Below are 16,785 nucleotides of genomic sequence, written 5' to 3'. Positions count from 1 at the left end.
AAAAAAAAAAAAAAAAAAAAATATATATATATATATATATATATATATATATATATATATATATATATATAATAATCATCCTAACTCATGTAGTTTGAAGTTTAATTTGCCACCTTTTCCCCACAACATGAGCCTTAGATGTTCATCTTGAGAGTTGAGAGTTCATTTTGAGAGTTAATCTCAAAAGCTTTGTAAGAGTTGTGGATGACAAATGGCCAGAAGTCAGCCAATCACCTTTTGCCTTTTATGTCGCTCTCTGACATTTAAAAAGAAACATCCGTAACTGGGCAATTCAAGCACAAAGCCATCCTGTATACAGTGATATGGCCCTTGGGAGGGACTAGGAAACTAACTCCAGTGTTGCCAGAAAGTCATTTCTGCTTCCTCAAAAGCCCTGCACAAACACTTGAGTTAACCCTTTGGTGGCAGAGAGGTGCAATTGCCTTTTAATCATTGTTTAACTAAAACAGCTGAGTGAGTGTGAAGATCTGAGATCAGAACTTGTGGCTGGGGTAATATGTTTGGAATTTGTAGCCACGGAGCGACATTGCTTTTGATTTGCACAAGAGTTATTACAGTTGACCTTTCATACACTTTGCTCAAGTAGGCAGAAGTTCACCATTATTTATTTTTGTATGACACCAATATATCTCCAAGCAGCATTCTCTTCCACCTTCAATACCACGACTGAGGTTAGACTCTTGAGCAAGGCACCGTACCCCCAACTGCTCCCCGGACGCCACAGCATTGACTGCCCACTGCTCCGGGTGTGTGTTCACGGTGTGTGTGTGTGTTGTGTGTGTGCACTTAGATGGGTTAAATGCAGAGCACAAATTCTGAGTATGGGTCACCATACTTGACCACACGTCACTTCACTTAAATGTGCCACATACTAAAAAAAAAAGTTAAACAAGGCCTTGATTAAAAAAAGTGGTAATTATTAGAGTTGCATATGTTCATTTTGTAGAATATCTGAATAAACCTGTTTGCCTACCACCTAGAAGTGAGAAGTAATTCAGAGAGAAAGTTGTTCCTCATAAAAGGCATTCCAGAGCTACCTGTCAGTAAAAGAGTCAAGGACTTCCTAAATAAACAATCCTGCAGTTATATCATTCAATAACTTTCTCCAAAATACGTTCACACTCTGTTCTAAAACATAAATTACACACAATCATACCTCACACATGAGTTTTAAAGCTGCTTTATTTATTTATTTTAATTTTAATATAATTATTTGTAATAATAATACAAATTCAAAATTAATATTTTATATGATTTTTTTATTGTTTATTATATATAGGCTGTATAAGCTTTATTTTTATGTTTATATGTTAACGTTACCTGCCAAGGACTATAAATTTGAGATGAATCAGTGAATCAGAAACCCCTGTAGGCTTTATGTAACAGTTTGTTGAAAAGTTGCTAAATTCATGGTTGAGGTATTACTGAACAGAATATGAAAGTCTTATTACTTATGTATTTTACTCATAAATCGAAAAATAACATTCTAAAAACCCACAGAATATGAAACATATTTTGTGTGAAGATTATTTGGTGTAAAGGGGTCTACAGTGTCACTTGAGAACACACAGTCAAAAGTTTCTTTTTATCTGGAGTTCAATTTATAGTTTATCATTATAAATGCATCTAAAATAGTCAAATAATTCAAACAGGCCTTAACATTTTAGGGGAAACACATAGGCACATAAAACAATAAAAGAAGAAATAAAAAGCAGTTTAAAAGTAAGAGATAATTGCTATGTTGCTCATAAAGTATTTACCTTCTATATACATATACACATTTTTTTTTTCTTTTGACCGCCACACAAACCAAAGCCACACTGTCTGCAAAATGAATTATGAGCCCAACCAAATTGACCGCAATGCCCTAACGAGTGACTGTGCGGAACCTTCGACACCCAGCATTATCCGGGGATGTTCATTGTCATTGCACCAGTGTCAGTCTATGGGAAGTGCGTATGTTTCGAAAGATGGCGGACGTTCCTAATGATGCACCAGAACGTAAGTTCTGTGAACGTTAATACATTTTCACACTAAGCGTATAGAACCCACAGTTTCCTAGGCTGCCATCTGTGTACAGTTTAAATGACGCTTTCGCCAACTCTACACATATTCGACACGTTTCGCTGTGCCTCTCTGATGTTTATGTCTTGGGAAATGACATGTGTCATATCAGAGGGTCTGTCACAACTGCTGCCTAGACCTTTACATTACTGTTTACGTTAACATCCATGAATACAGTAACAATATGCTGTCAAGCTAAGTGTGGGAAGTTAGTTCTGGTGAATCTTTGAATGGCATAGTCAACTTATGTCTAAGTCCGCCTGCCTTTCATTGTATTAATCTCGGTTAAAGTCAGAAAAGGGAGGCTAAAATTTACAGAGGCATCTGTTCAGATACACACTATACATTTCTGTTTTTTAATTGCTTAAATCGGTTGTCATTCTCTCTAGACTGTCCGGGCACAAGCAGTGACCAGGCTGGTAAATCATCAGCATGTCAAGGATGCCCAAACCAAAACATGTGCATCTGGTGCTGCCAAAGCTCCGGATCCAGGTATTTATACATGCGTACATACATAAATATATCACAGCTAAAATTAGTCAACTCTGTGTGAGCGGTTTCCTCCAAGATGGATTGAATGTTCATAAAGAAAGAACAAATTATTAAATTAAATAGAAATGTTTCTAAATGTTATTCAAGGTTGATGGCATGTCATACCATGACACTTTAGATTTGTCAACAGATGATAATGTACAACAATGTTCTTTTTTTTATTAAAATAGCCTGTTGGCTCTATCTAAATCTGAAGTCTGTGACTTTGTTTCTCTCATTGCAGCCATAGAGGAAATCAGACAGAAATTGACCTCTGTGAAGCACAAGATTCTGGTTTTGTCTGGAAAAGGAGGTGTTGGGAAGAGCACGTTCAGCGCACATTTGTCTCATGCATTGGCTAGGGATGACTCCAAAGAGGTAAGACCAAAGAATGCTGCAACTCTGTACTATGCTGCAGATTTTTTTTCAAAACACTGAGTAATGCAGTACTGCGGTAGTTTTATACAGTTATCACTTGTTAACTGTAATATATATATTTATTTGTACCATGGTCTGTTTGAATACTACAAGTCAGTTTAATCACCATTCTACTGTGGGGCAAATAAGTATTTGATACACTGCCGATTTTTCAAGTTTTCCCACTTACAAAGAATGGAGAGATCTGTAATTCTCATCGTAGGTACACCTCAACTGTGACAGACAGAATCCCCCAAAAAATCCAGAAAATCACATTGTATGCTTTTTAAATAATTAATTTCCATTTTATTGCATGAAATAAGTATTTGATACAATAGAAAAATAGAACTTAATATTTGGTACAGAAACCTTTGTTTACAATTACAGAGGTCAGACGTTTTCTGTAGTTCTTGACCAGGTTTGCACACACTGCAGCAGGGATTTTGGCCCACTCCTCCATACAGGTGTTCCACAGATCTTTCAGGTTTTGGGGCTATCGCTGGGCAACACGGAGTTTCAGCTCCCTCCATAGATTTTCTATTGGGTTCAGGTCTGGAGACTGGCTAGGCTACATTATATTTCTCAGCAACAAGGTGGTAACATCGCTGTATTTTAAAGGGGTCATATGACGTTGCTAGAACTACTCTACACTGCTCAAAACTCGCATTTGTACGACTATGCGTTCTTTAATTATAAAAACATACTTTCAGTCTGTGAGTCAGAACAGCCGGCATTATAGTCTACTCTAGCAGGATCAGGAAACAGTCCTCCATAAACTGCGCTGGACACATCTGAATATTTGGGTTGAAGTGTTCTGGAACAGTGTTGTAAATACAACTTAACCACTGATTTCTAGTCGTGTCCTCTTTTGGAAGGCCAAACAAAGTAGTTTCACTTTCGCAACGAAACACACAGCGTCTTCACAACATGGCGGTGGCAGCAACAATAAAGTTACGCCGCCTTTCTTTGCGTGAACATTTGGGCGGCGTTATGCAAATCTTCCCACACAGTGACGTAGACATGTGGGGGCGTGTTTAAACGAAGCGTTTTAGGAGGGCGTGGACGAGTCTTAACTTTTATAAAGAATATCTCTTTGGGTTTGAGACTTTAGTCTTTGCAACTTTAGGGATCTTATCTATTCACGAACAGCTTGTAACACTCCAAAGAGAAAGGAAAAATTAAAATCGCATCAAATGCCCCCTTTAAGTAACAAAACACAACGTCATTGTTTGTAGAGAGAGACGCACAGATGCAGGTGATTCACACACAGCTATCGTCTCTCTCTCTCTCTCTCTCTCTCTCTCTCTCTCTCTCTCTCTCGATAGATTATTCATTTTAAAAATGGTGTAATTCATTCAAATATATGTGGTCTTACTGCACTATTTCATCTCTGTGTCTGAATTGAAGCGGGCAGAATGCTAGCACTAATGAGCCATAACAGACAAAAATAACCGTCATTTTTACCCTTCCGGTCAAATATTGCACTGCAAACATCATTACCAGCTTTAACTTGTCAATGCTGGTAAATAATCGTGGTATAAGCAGGATAATGCACGGCTAGCTGTGCATTAAACTATTTTAATGCACTCCGCTTTGTGTCGGGTGGTGGCCTCCTAAAATGATTTCAAGCACAGCTAGCCATGCATTATATATATATATATAGTGGCATGCGAAAGTTTGGGAACCCCTTGCAGAATCTGTGAAAATGTGAATAATTTTAACAAAATAAGAGAGATCATGCAAAATGCCTGTTATTTTTTATTTAGTACTGTCCTGAGTAAGATATTTTACATAAAAGATGTTTACATTTACTCCACAAGACAAAAAAATTGCTGAAATTATTAAAATAACCCCATTCAAACGTTTGGGAACGCTTGGTTCTTAATACTGTGTGTGGTTACCTGGATGATCTACCACTGTTTTTTGTTTTGTGATGGTTGTTCAAGAGTCCCTTGTTTGTTCTGAACAGTTAAACTGAGCACTGTTCCTCAGAAAAATCCTCTGTCCTGCAGATTCTTCAGTTTTCCAGCATCTTTTGCATATTTGAACCCTTTCCAGCAGTGACTGTATGATTTTGAGATCCATCTTTTCACACTGAGGACAATTGAGGGACTCAAACCTTCACTGATGCTCTAGAAGGAAACACGATGCATTAAGAGCCGGATGAACAGGATGAATATGTCCCAATTTTTCTTATTTTGCTGAAATATAATTTTTTCCCGTTTAGTACTGCCCTTCGGAAGCAACAGAAGATACTTGCATGTTTCCAGGAAGACAAATTAAGTACAATTTACCTTGATCTTCAAATTCTTAATGCATCGTATTTCCTTCTAGAGCATCAGTGAATGTTTGAACCTTTTTTAATAGTTGTGTTTGAGTCCCTCAATTGTCCTCAGTGTGAAAAGATGGATCTCAAAATCATACAGTCACTGCTGGAAAGGGTACAAATATGCAAAAGATGCTGGAAAACACAGAGGATTTTTCTGAGGAACAGTGCTCAGTTTAACTGTTCAGATTAAACAAACAAGGGACTCATGAACAACCATCACAAAACAAAAAACAGTGGTAGATCATCCAGGTAACCACACAGTATTAAGAACCAAGGGTTCTTAAACTTTTGAATGGGGTTATTAGAATAATTTCAGCTATTTTTTTGTTCAGAGTAGACAATGCATCACTAATTTGGCTAACAAAGAATTGTATGCTTTTCTTATTGTTAGGGTTGTACACAGCTATAAGTGTATTCCTTTTTATGATTAAAATTGTTAAAACAAAAATACAAATATGATTGGATAACTTTGTTTGTACTGTCTTGTAGCAGATGAGTTTGTTGACCTCTTTTATCATGTGTTGTTGGTTGGTTTATCCAGAAATTCTTGGAAGCTTACACAGAAGGAAAACATTTATGTCAGTGTTCACATTAAGCTTGGTTCAGTTGTTTTATTTAAAGTGTTGACTTGATGGTTAGTACAGCTTTGGACTTCAGATTTTAACAGATTTTGATTTATTTGCTAGTCTATTTACATTTTGATTAGTGCTGTCAAATGATTAATCGCATCCAAAATAAAAGTTTTTGTTTACATAATATATGTATGTGTACTGTGTCTATTTATTATGTGTATATATAAATACACACACATACTGTATATATTTAGAAAATATTTACATGTATATACATTTATATATTTATATTCTTATATTATATATTTAATATATAAACAACATATTTTTCTTAAATATATACATGCATGTGTTTGTATTTATATGTACATACTAAATATACACAGTGTACACACATATATTATGTAAACAAAAACTATTATTTTGGATGCGATTAATTGCGATTAATCGTTTGACAGCACTAATTTTGATATTGATGATGCTCTTTTGAGCATTTATTTGAATTCACATGCACACACAAATATATTGTCAAATATATTTCACAAATATCAAATGTATTGTAAAAACTTTCCAGTTTTTTTCTTCTTTAATTACGATGCTTATTAGATAAATAAAATCTATTGATTCATAGAAGTAAAATATGTACAACAAATGCCATTTTTATTTTTTCAGCCAACTAGGCCTACACATAGGACTGTGGCGTGTCAAATGGTATATTTGCACTGCCTTTGACTAAACTGACTAAATTATAGTGTTAGTAGAAAGGATGCTGATTCTGGCATACCTTGATGCCTTCCTTCCTCTGCCAGAAAAGTTAGCATTGTTTAGATATCAGACACAGCTATTGTTCTGTCCAATATTTGTCTCGCTATTAATGTGGTACCAGTCAATGTTTTTCTATCAAGACTCAATCATGGCCTGCCCTTTTTGATTAAAAATGCCTTTTTTGCACTCATTGGAATATGAAATGCCACAACTAATTTAGATGTGCTGCAAGCCCTTGCTCATATTGTCATATTGAATTCTTTTTTTTAACAAAGCGCTTCATTTTGATTAATTTTCATCAAAGCTTGTTGTTCAAGTGGATTGTTTTTGCCTTACAGCACTGTGAATGTTAAATCACATTTCCGAACTCGCTCAGAAAAGATCCTGAAATCATATCAGACATTTTAAGTGCGGTGCCTTTAGCAAAACATTATCATATTAATCAGAATAGGAAAACCAACCAACTGCCGAGGAAAATGTAAGACTTATGCTTTCGAACTTGGATGAATCACTACAAGAGAGCAGTGAACAGGAAAAGCTTCTGTTTGTATATCAGCATCCGAGCCAAGCGCTTCACAATAATGTTTCTCCATCTGAGACTGCTGGCTATTTTTAGTGCATTGTAGAGCTCTGCGGCAGAAAGAGCTGTGTTTACCGGGTTCATTGAGAAGAGCACGGCTCTGACTGGGACTCTTTCTGAGCCAGTGCACTGGGGAGAGCTGTATTGATCTCGTCTCAACAAACTGCGGTCACAATAGTGCAGTCAGCGTGCAGACTGCGGCCGCTGTTTACCCTTTGGCAGCTCACTGACTGAAATAATCTTCAATCCCTCAAACTATTTAAATCGCACAGCTTGGGGACTTCCACAGTGTGAAGCGCTCCATTGTTGGCAGACATCTAAAAAGCTGAGAGGAATCGAGTCGCACGCTCTTCGCTTCCAGTATTCAGAAGTGGCTTTAAAAGGTCTCACTGTGGAATTATGGGTCATGTCTTTTTTCTCTTACATCTCACTCTCTTTCCATTGTAAGATGGCAGTTTGTGCAACTGTGTATTTTTCTCTTTATTGATTTTTGTTCTTTTTCCCCTAGGGACTGTTTTTATTTATCGAGCACATGGTATATGTAGTGAAATATATGTTAAAAATTTTTTTTGACGTGGTCTCTTTTTTTTGTGCTCATCTTGGGTGAGAGTGAGAATATGGTCACCCTGGCTGACGCTGTTGACAGTTGAAACCCTGTGTGTGTGTCGGTATGATCTCCAAACAGCACCTTCCACTCAGGCCTGTGTGCTGATAGCTCCCTCTTATCTGCAGTGTCAAAAGTCCCTCTTCTGATTCCGGAAGGGCTGTGAGCTTGAGTGAGAACATCCTGTTGTATGCCTTACATTGTGTTGTGTACACACTTCCTGAGAACTGAAGGAGTGAGGAAAGCATTGAGAGGCTTCTCTAGTGTGGCCTTCAGCATATAAGAGAGGCATCCAACGCACACACATGGTCAGTCATAAGGAGTTTATTTCACATGGAGGGAACTAGATATGGAACAGAAAGAGAAATCTTGCATGCACTGCCTGGCCAAAAAATAATTGCTGTTTGGATTTAAATAAGTCAGTACATAAGATTTTGGGGTTGAAACATTATTGCAGTGATTAATGTGTTTCTGGTATGTTGTATGTTTGGTAACAATTATTTTAACCCTAACTGATGAGTTTTATTTTAGCTTTTTATTTCTCAAACAACCATGTCAGAAGATGTACCCATGTCCTTATTCCAAGATGACAATGCCAAGATTCATCAGGCTCAAATTGTGAAAAACTGTCCAAAACCATTGAAAAACTTTGGGATGTGTTGGAGTCAACTTTACACTGCCTGTCCAAAAAAAGTCACAAACTCATAACATTTTGTTGGATCGCCTTTAGCTTTAAAAACATTGTGCTTTCGTTGTGGCATTGTTTCGACAACATAATGCAACATCAACATTTAAAACATTTAAAACATTTAAAACAAACAAACATTTATTTCCATCAAGAGTTGCATTCATTTTTGGCAGACATCTTGTATTGACTATAGGAGAGTCAAACCACACTGTTAAGTTGATTCCAGCTTCAAGATTTTCAGTGTGGTTAAAATGGTCATGAATTGAGAAATCAAAATTCCCCTGATCTTTGGACACGTAAGAGGTCATTGTACTATAAAATCATCCGAAAATCTGCCAAAACGACAGTTTGTGGAATGTGCCACTCTATGATGTAATAGTGTGGATAAACTCCGCCTCCACAGAAGATCAACGCCTGCTTCTACATCACTGCCTGTTTAGCCCCGCCCACCGATTCATACATGTAATGTAAATAACGAGAGAGGCAAACGTAGATCTATGCAGAAACCAAATGATAACCTTCATTTAATGAATTTCCAGACTGCGTCAGTACGCTGTCAAACATACACAACTATTAGCCAATCATAACAGTGGGCGTTTACTTCTGAGTCTACAATCTGCCACGCCTATTCAAACAGAGTGTTTTGATGAGGCGGGTCAAAAACAGGACAGAAAATAGCCTATTACTTATAAATTATGAAACAAAGGCAGATCATGACCCCTTTAAGGCCAATTCATTTGTGTAAATGATAGTGATGGGTCGTTCATTTTGAATGAATCTTTAATGTTACTCGGGAAGAACGAGTCGTCTCAGGGAGTGATTCGTTCAGTTGCGCATGTGCAACATCCTATAGGTTCTGTACTGGAATTAACTCACCTGTTTCGAGTCTTCAGGTTTTTCAGAGTCGTTATGGGGCTGTCACGTGATGAATGTACGACTCAAACCTGAAACCTTGAAAGGTGAACTAATCAATTCTCTTTCATAGGTTTAGCTTATGGGGCTGTCACGTGATGAATGAATGATTCAAACCCGAAGACTTGTCAGATAAGAGGTGAGGTGAGCTAATCATAGACTAAACAATTAATTAATCTTTTCTGTTTCTTATTGCATTATAGTTTTGTCTTGTTTGTAGTGTGAACAACGTTTGCGTAATTAGTATATTTGTTAGGGAAGTGACACGTAACATTTTAATTATATTTTGCTAAAATGAATGAAATGACTCGAAAAAAGATTCGTTCATTTTGCTGAACGAGACTCAAATGTCCGAGTCGGTAAAATGATCCGAACTTCCCATCACTAGAAAATGATTCCTCATGCTCGCTAAATTAAGTCTGATGAGTCTTCCAACATAGTTGTTTTTTAAAAAAAAAATTAAAAGCTACACACTGCATCAGTTAGGATTAAAAGAATTGGTGCCAGACATACAACATGCCAGCTTTGAGCAGAAATTATTTTCAGACATAATTACTGATTATAATGACTTATACTGTCTTTTTACGCGTTGCGTTGCGTATCGCGCTGCGTAAACATAAAACCATGTGTGCATTTGTGATCGGAGAAACGACAAACAACAAGCTCTAACAGTTACTCTACACTGCTCAAAACTCGCGTTTGAATAATCGGTGGCAAATCCTTTACATATGAAAACGTACTTACAGACTGTGTGTCAGAAGTGCCAGACTGTCCTTGCAAAGTTGGAATTGCCCCACTTTATAGAAACCGACACTGGCATTGTAGGCTACTCTCTCAGAAAACAGTCCTTGTCCTCCGCAAAATGTGCTGCACACATCTGAATATTTGGGTTGAACTGTTCTGGAACAGTGTTGTAAATACAACTTAACCACTGATTTCTAGTGGTGTCCTCTTTTGGAAGGCCAAACAAAGTAGTTTCGCTTTCACAAAGAAACACACAGCGCCTTCACGACATGGCGGCAGCAACAATACTACAGCGAGAATAAAAGTTATGTCTTCTTTCTTTGTGTGAACATTTGGGCGGCGTTATGCAAATCTTCCCACACAGTGATGTAGTTATGTGGGGGCGTGTTAGAACGAGCCGTTTTAGGTAGGAGTGGTTAACTCTTAACTTTTATAAAGAATATCTCTTTAGATTTGAGACTTTAGTCTTTGCAACTTTACAGATCTTCTTTATGCACCAAGACCTTGTAACACTCCAAAGAGAAAGGAAAAATTGAAATCGCATCATATGACCCCTTTAAACTTTGTAGACCGCCATCATGAATTACAAAAATGCTTCCCAGTGTTGATTATCATGGTAAACATATTGTTTGCCCTTAGACCCATTTCTTGCTAATAAGCATCTATGTAATGAATTTACTCAATTTACATTTTAATGTAGGTTAAGTGCTGCAGGCTTTGACTGAAGGTGCATGCGAGTTGGAAAAGTAGAGTAATATACAGGTGCGACATTCACTCACAGTAACTGGAGCGGTAAGGGGATGAGGTCATCACTACAGCATAATGACAAGCATTATGTAGCAGTTAATGAGAAAGTTTGTGAGTTAATGGTGATAACTGGATAAACCTGCTCTAGTGTAATCAGATGCGGTTCACACATTTTGCTGAAATACACAATGTTTAGTTTTATATTTATACTTAATGCTGAAACTGAATTAAATTGTGATGCAACATAATTTTATTATCAAATGATTATATATTACACATGTTTGTACCAAAACACAAAGGCTGTAACAGATGTGCTTTTGAACAATTGTGAGGTTTTTTGTTTCCATATGAAGTCTGTCTCATAGTTTTGATTACAGGGGAATAATCCGCCCAGCTCAATCTGGGAAGAGACTTGTTTGACCCAAGAATGTCTTGTTCTTCTTCCATTTTAAGTGCTTTAGGCTGTTGCAAACACCCTTTTTTGGTTCTCAGAATGGAAGCCACACTTTTTTTCTTTCTTTAAAATCTCTGGCTGTTTTGATTTTTTTCTCAGACATTTCTATTAAATCTCTTTCTGTTGGTCTGTAGAGATATGGTGACATATTTTCATAACTTGTCTCTAGACGTGTGAAGAAATAAGATATAAGAAAGAATTTGCCTTTGGATGAACTCTGTCCTCCTCCTCCTCCTCCTCCTCCTTAACAGAGGATAAATACCCTTTATGAGAGAGCTGTGCCTATATCTTAAACTTTTTCTCATTTTTCTTGTGTGTCCCAAGCTGCTTTCTAAGGAAATGCTGGTGGTTTAGTAGCTGTCTGCAGAATCCTGATGAATATAGCAGCCACTTGTTTTGATGGTTGAGAATAATTGCCTGCAGCTGGGCAGTTAAAAAGCCAGTTCTTCAACAGTATTGTTGTTGTTTTGAATGTTTTGTTTTCCATTAATAGCATGTGAACTTAATTGGAAGGCAAATTTGGTCAGTTTTTAGGTGTTCATTTATGGTGATGTGCCAGTCACCAGAAGGTCTGTGTATGATTTGGGAATCCCTCCTTTTGGGCCTCGAACCAACAACATTTGGTTTATGAGTCCAAAAAGCCCAGAAGTGAACAAACTTATATATATTTAAAAAAATTAAAACGGTCAACTATTCAGCACTCATTAGTCATTAGCTAGGTTTCCATCCAAATATTGTTATACAATTGTTGCGATAATTGGGGTATCCTTTATTGGAGATGAACATTGTACATTTGTACTTCTGATCCTTTTTTCTCTGCATAGTCAAGTATTAAGAAGGTATATATTTATTTTGAAATTCTGGAAAGCTTTACATGTAGTATAACTTAAAGGGGTCATATGACGTTGCTAAAAAGAACATTATTTTGTGTATTTGGTGTAATGAAATGTGTTTATGCAGTTTAAGGTTCAAAAAACACATTATTTTCCACATACTGTACGTTATTGTTGCTCCTCTCTGCCACGCCTTTCTGAAATGCGACGATTTTTACAAATCTCTTCGTTCTGAAAAGCAAGGTGTGCTCTGATTGGCCAGCTATCCAGTGCGTTGTAATTGGCCGAATACCTCAAGTGTGTGACGGAAATGTTTTTTTTTTTTTTTTTTAAACATGGGATGTAATTAAAAAAGGTTTGGGTTTTTATTTATTTTTTTGATAAATTAAATTCAGAATTTGAATGAAAGCAAGGCTAATGTCTCTTTGCTTTTCTAGGAGGAGTGTATAAGCAAAATCTGCTTCTGGTCCCAAACAGGCCGTTTGTGGATGTTCCGTATTCTCTCAAGAGGTCTGTGGGATTCCTTACATTTTTGTAAGGTTAAGATGTGCTTTTCCACTCCTCGCTTATCATATATTTGATGAGCCCTGAGGGTTTCAGACATTGATTTAAGAAGGCCAAATAAGACACAGAAGCACGTACATTTGTGTTTCTAGCCCAAGAAATAGGGAAGTACTGGAAAAGAAGAGCAGTTGCCAGAAGAAAAGTATTCAGACTCTGGGAGGAAGTGGTGTGACTTCCCCTTTAGCTCGGTGGAAGAATCTGGAAGATTTTTACCACTATAGTCTTAGCCTCCCTACAACCCTGCTCACTGAGCATCCGTTTCCTGAGAGAGCGCAAAAGGGAGAGCGAGGGAACCTGCTCGATTCCTATGGGACTATTAAGTGGTGTTCTGTGCTCCTCCTCGTTTGCAGCTTTCACTCCAAAGTTTGCTTTTAGTACATTTCCTTCAGGAAGCAGAAGAACAGGGAGGGAGAAATAAACAGTCTGACCCTACAAAGGGTGTGTTTTAAGGGCGTGCTTCTTAATTCAGCCGTCGACAAATAACATTTAACACAAGCCAGGGGCAAGAAGGTCATACATTTAATTTGACTCTATATTTATTTTTAAACCAAATGCATTTTACATTTTAAACAAGTGCTTGTAATAACATCATTGTTTATATTTCTGATCCATTTAGGTGCATGTCATGTCTTTGTTGCATCAAAAGAAAGGGCTTTCATGGATCCAAAAAGTCAAATCATCAGCACATCTGGAATTTTTATCAGTTCCTATCATGTCCACAGATCAGTCACACTAACAAACTCTTACTCTGGTGTGATTATCTAAACATATGCTGCAGTATAAACCAGTGAGCATGCAGCAGCTCTCGGGGGTCTATTGTAAGAGAAGAAAAAGAGTTTTGATGATCTTCTATACAAAAGCCAGGCCTCTAAAAGATTTCCAGGGTTTTTTTCCCCCTCGTGCCCTAATGACATTTGCATCTGTTTCTGTGAGGCCCTGTTGAGGTGTTTGCAGTGATAGATAGATAGATAGATAGATAGATAGATAGATAGATAGATAGATAGATAGATAGATACTTATTTTTTACATTTATAATGATTCTGGTTCTATTGTGCTTTTGGTACAATGTGATCCAGTCTGTTGGCAAACTCAGATAGTTGTGTTTGCTGTATAATTACTTTTAATGAACAGTTTGGAATTCCAATACATTTAATTCCCAGGTCTGCTCTAGTAGAAGTGTTCTTGGATCTGTTGCCACGCACGCTAACTCATATTTAGCACCTGTTCTTATGTCATGCATGTCTGGCCCAGAGTTCATATATAACTATTAGGTCTTGTATACACTCAACCCACACCAAATCAAGGCTGTACACTCAGAAATGAGACCACAGACGTGATGTTTTCATTCATGTCACATAAGCAATGGAAAGGTTATGTTTCCCGATCACAGCAGGGTAGAAGTGACATTCAGAGATGAGTTTAAATAGCCCAAAGGTGTGTTGGAGGTGGTTATGGGGTCTGTGTGTATAGAGCTGGAACTGAAGTTATGGCCTTATGTAATGACTGAGTCAGTGCTGGTCAGACTGAAGCTGTATGCGTGTCTGTGTGATTTGCTGACTCGCTAAGCTATGCCATGCTGACATCTTGTGTTAACTTCATTGTATTGCGGTGGTGCAATTTTCATTTGCCTTAAGAAAATTTAAATCCCAACTGTTTGGCTTTGTTTTTTGCTTCGTTTTGTTTTGCTGTTTAATTCTGTAAATTCTGTTAAGTCGAAATTGTTCGACTTTATTATTAAAGTCCATGTAAAGGCAATTCAGAAAATTTGTTTCTAAACATATTAAAAATGTTAGAAATGTATTGCTGAAAACACATTACAAAGACAGTGAGTGTGAACTATGTAGTACTGTATTGTGTAGTTAAACCGTTAAACCGTTGTTCGGGATTTTTTTCGGCGAGCCTGAAATGATGTCTCACTGATGCACTGGAGCCACTGAGCATGGGCCTTCCCCTAACACTATAATAACTAGAGAGCGCATTAGCATCGGTGGTTCACCCGCTCAAAAGCGAGTCACTGTCAGCCTTCAGTTCGTTAGCTAGCTATGCCGAAATCACGTAAATGCATATTTCATGTATGGCTGTGTAAATCCAATTAAGCTGCTAGAGGGAGCATCCATTCAGGTTGTAGCTGTATTTAACAGTCAAGAGAGGTGGCAGCTTTCCTGCGAGTGGGCGTGGTTTCAGTGATTTTGATAACTTATTTTATTTACTTGCCTTTTTTTCTTTATTCAAATTTGGCTGGGTAGTTAAAAACAAATTTTTTGTGACGTTACAAAAAACATTTAATATTGCTTTACACAGACGTTCAATGTCTGGGTAAAAGGCACACCCTTAATAATCCATATCCTTATTAAACATCCTTGTACCCGTTTTTGTGCTTGATTTTTTTTCCTTTCCTCTTCCAGGTTGCACTGCTAGATGTAGACATCTGTGGGCCATCTATACCAAAAATAATGGGGTTAGAGGGGGAGCGGGTATGTCATATATCTCTGGTTTCATTGTGCTTCTTGCTTGTGTCAGAATGCTGATTGGGAATCTCATTCTTTGCTTCTTTTCTCTGTAGGTTCATCAGAGCGGCTCAGGCTGGTCCCCAGTGGTGAGATCTTTTACATATCTTTTCTTTTGATTTGTATTTCTCAAGCATTTGTCATACAGATATATTCTCTCTGTCTAGTATGTTGAGGACAACTTGGCCGTCATGTCCATCGGCTTCCTGCTCAGTAGTCCAGATGATGCTGTTATTTGGAGAGGCCCTAAAAAGAATGGTTGGTACTTTATTTTAGCCCTGTCTTCTGTTGTACACATCAGGAATATTAACATTTTCATTTTATTAAGTAGTTTAAATTGCCTTCCTCAAAGTCATGCAGTCTTATTTAGCTGTGAGTTGTATCGGAAGCCAAACATGGCAAAAGTGTGACATAATGTGTTACCTGACTGCACAGCAGTCATTTTTGAATCTAGAAATCTGTTCACTTGCACCCCTGATAGTGAAGGTCAAGTGGGACAGCCTGCACAATCCCACAAAACCATATGACCTATTTGAATTCTACCCAGAATGCTCTACTTCAGAGTTCTAGGGGAATTCAGGCACCTGATGAATAGGCACTTGTTAAAGACACATTGAACAGCCCTGACGATCTAAACAGCTAAAACGTCATGAAACTTGGTTTGAATTTCTGTCCAAACCAAGAACAAAGTAGAATTTGTTAATTATTAATGAGTTAGATGAGTGAGAGATTGACAGTGTTACTGATCAGTAAATTTTTAGTGCTGGGGAACAAAATATCGTTGACCCTGGAGCACAAAACCAGTCTTAAGTCGCTGGGGTATATTTGTAGCAATAGCCAAAAAAACATTGTATGGGTCAAAATTATCAATTTTTCTTTTATGCCAAAAATCATTAGGATATTAAAGGGGGCATAAAACACACACAGTTTCACCCAATCTCATGTTAATCTTGAGTACCTATAGAGTAGTACTGCATCCTTCATATCTCCAAAAAGTCTTTAGTTTTATCATATTTATAAAAGAAAGATACAGCTTTATGATTCTCTCCGGAAAAAGCCGAGCTCCTGGAGGCGTGCCATGGGCGGAGTTAAAGAGTGACAAGCACTTGAGCGGCGAATGGCAACAAAACAGACATTTGATGCCGTTTCACATACCGTCTGCAGTTCTGAATCATGACCGGGATCTTTTTATAGCTGGGACTGCTCCATCTTTCAGTATCAAACGATGTGCCAAATCCAGCATCGAACTGGGCCTTGTTTATAAAACGTTCGTAAACAAGCACACTTGTGAAACTGCCCCAGAAAGTGGTATATATTTTTTATATTGCTGCCCCAGAAAAACAAACTGTATCCACTGTTTACATAACGCTGGGTTCTTTAGGAAGCTGAACAAAGTTATCTTTCCCTTACAACCAAAAACACACTTCTTTGGATTGGAGACATTCTTCCCGAG

General features: G+C 37.5%; 1 pseudogene; it reads left to right on the top strand.

Moving 5' to 3' along the window:
• The first annotated feature begins 1,913 nt into the window (after window positions 1-1,913).
• LOC107567960 (cytosolic Fe-S cluster assembly factor nubp1-like) overlaps window positions 1,914-16,785 on the top strand; it is a 31,409-nt pseudogene continuing 16,537 nt past the window's right edge.

Source organism: Sinocyclocheilus grahami, unplaced genomic scaffold, assembly GCF_001515645.1.
Source record: "Sinocyclocheilus grahami isolate Dianchi unplaced genomic scaffold, SAMN03320097.WGS_v1.1 scaffold27.1, whole genome shotgun sequence".
Taxonomy (NCBI): Eukaryota; Metazoa; Chordata; class Actinopteri; order Cypriniformes; family Cyprinidae; genus Sinocyclocheilus; species Sinocyclocheilus grahami.
Note: the sequence above shows the minus strand (reverse complement) of the source record. Positions and strands in the feature narration are given on the sequence as shown.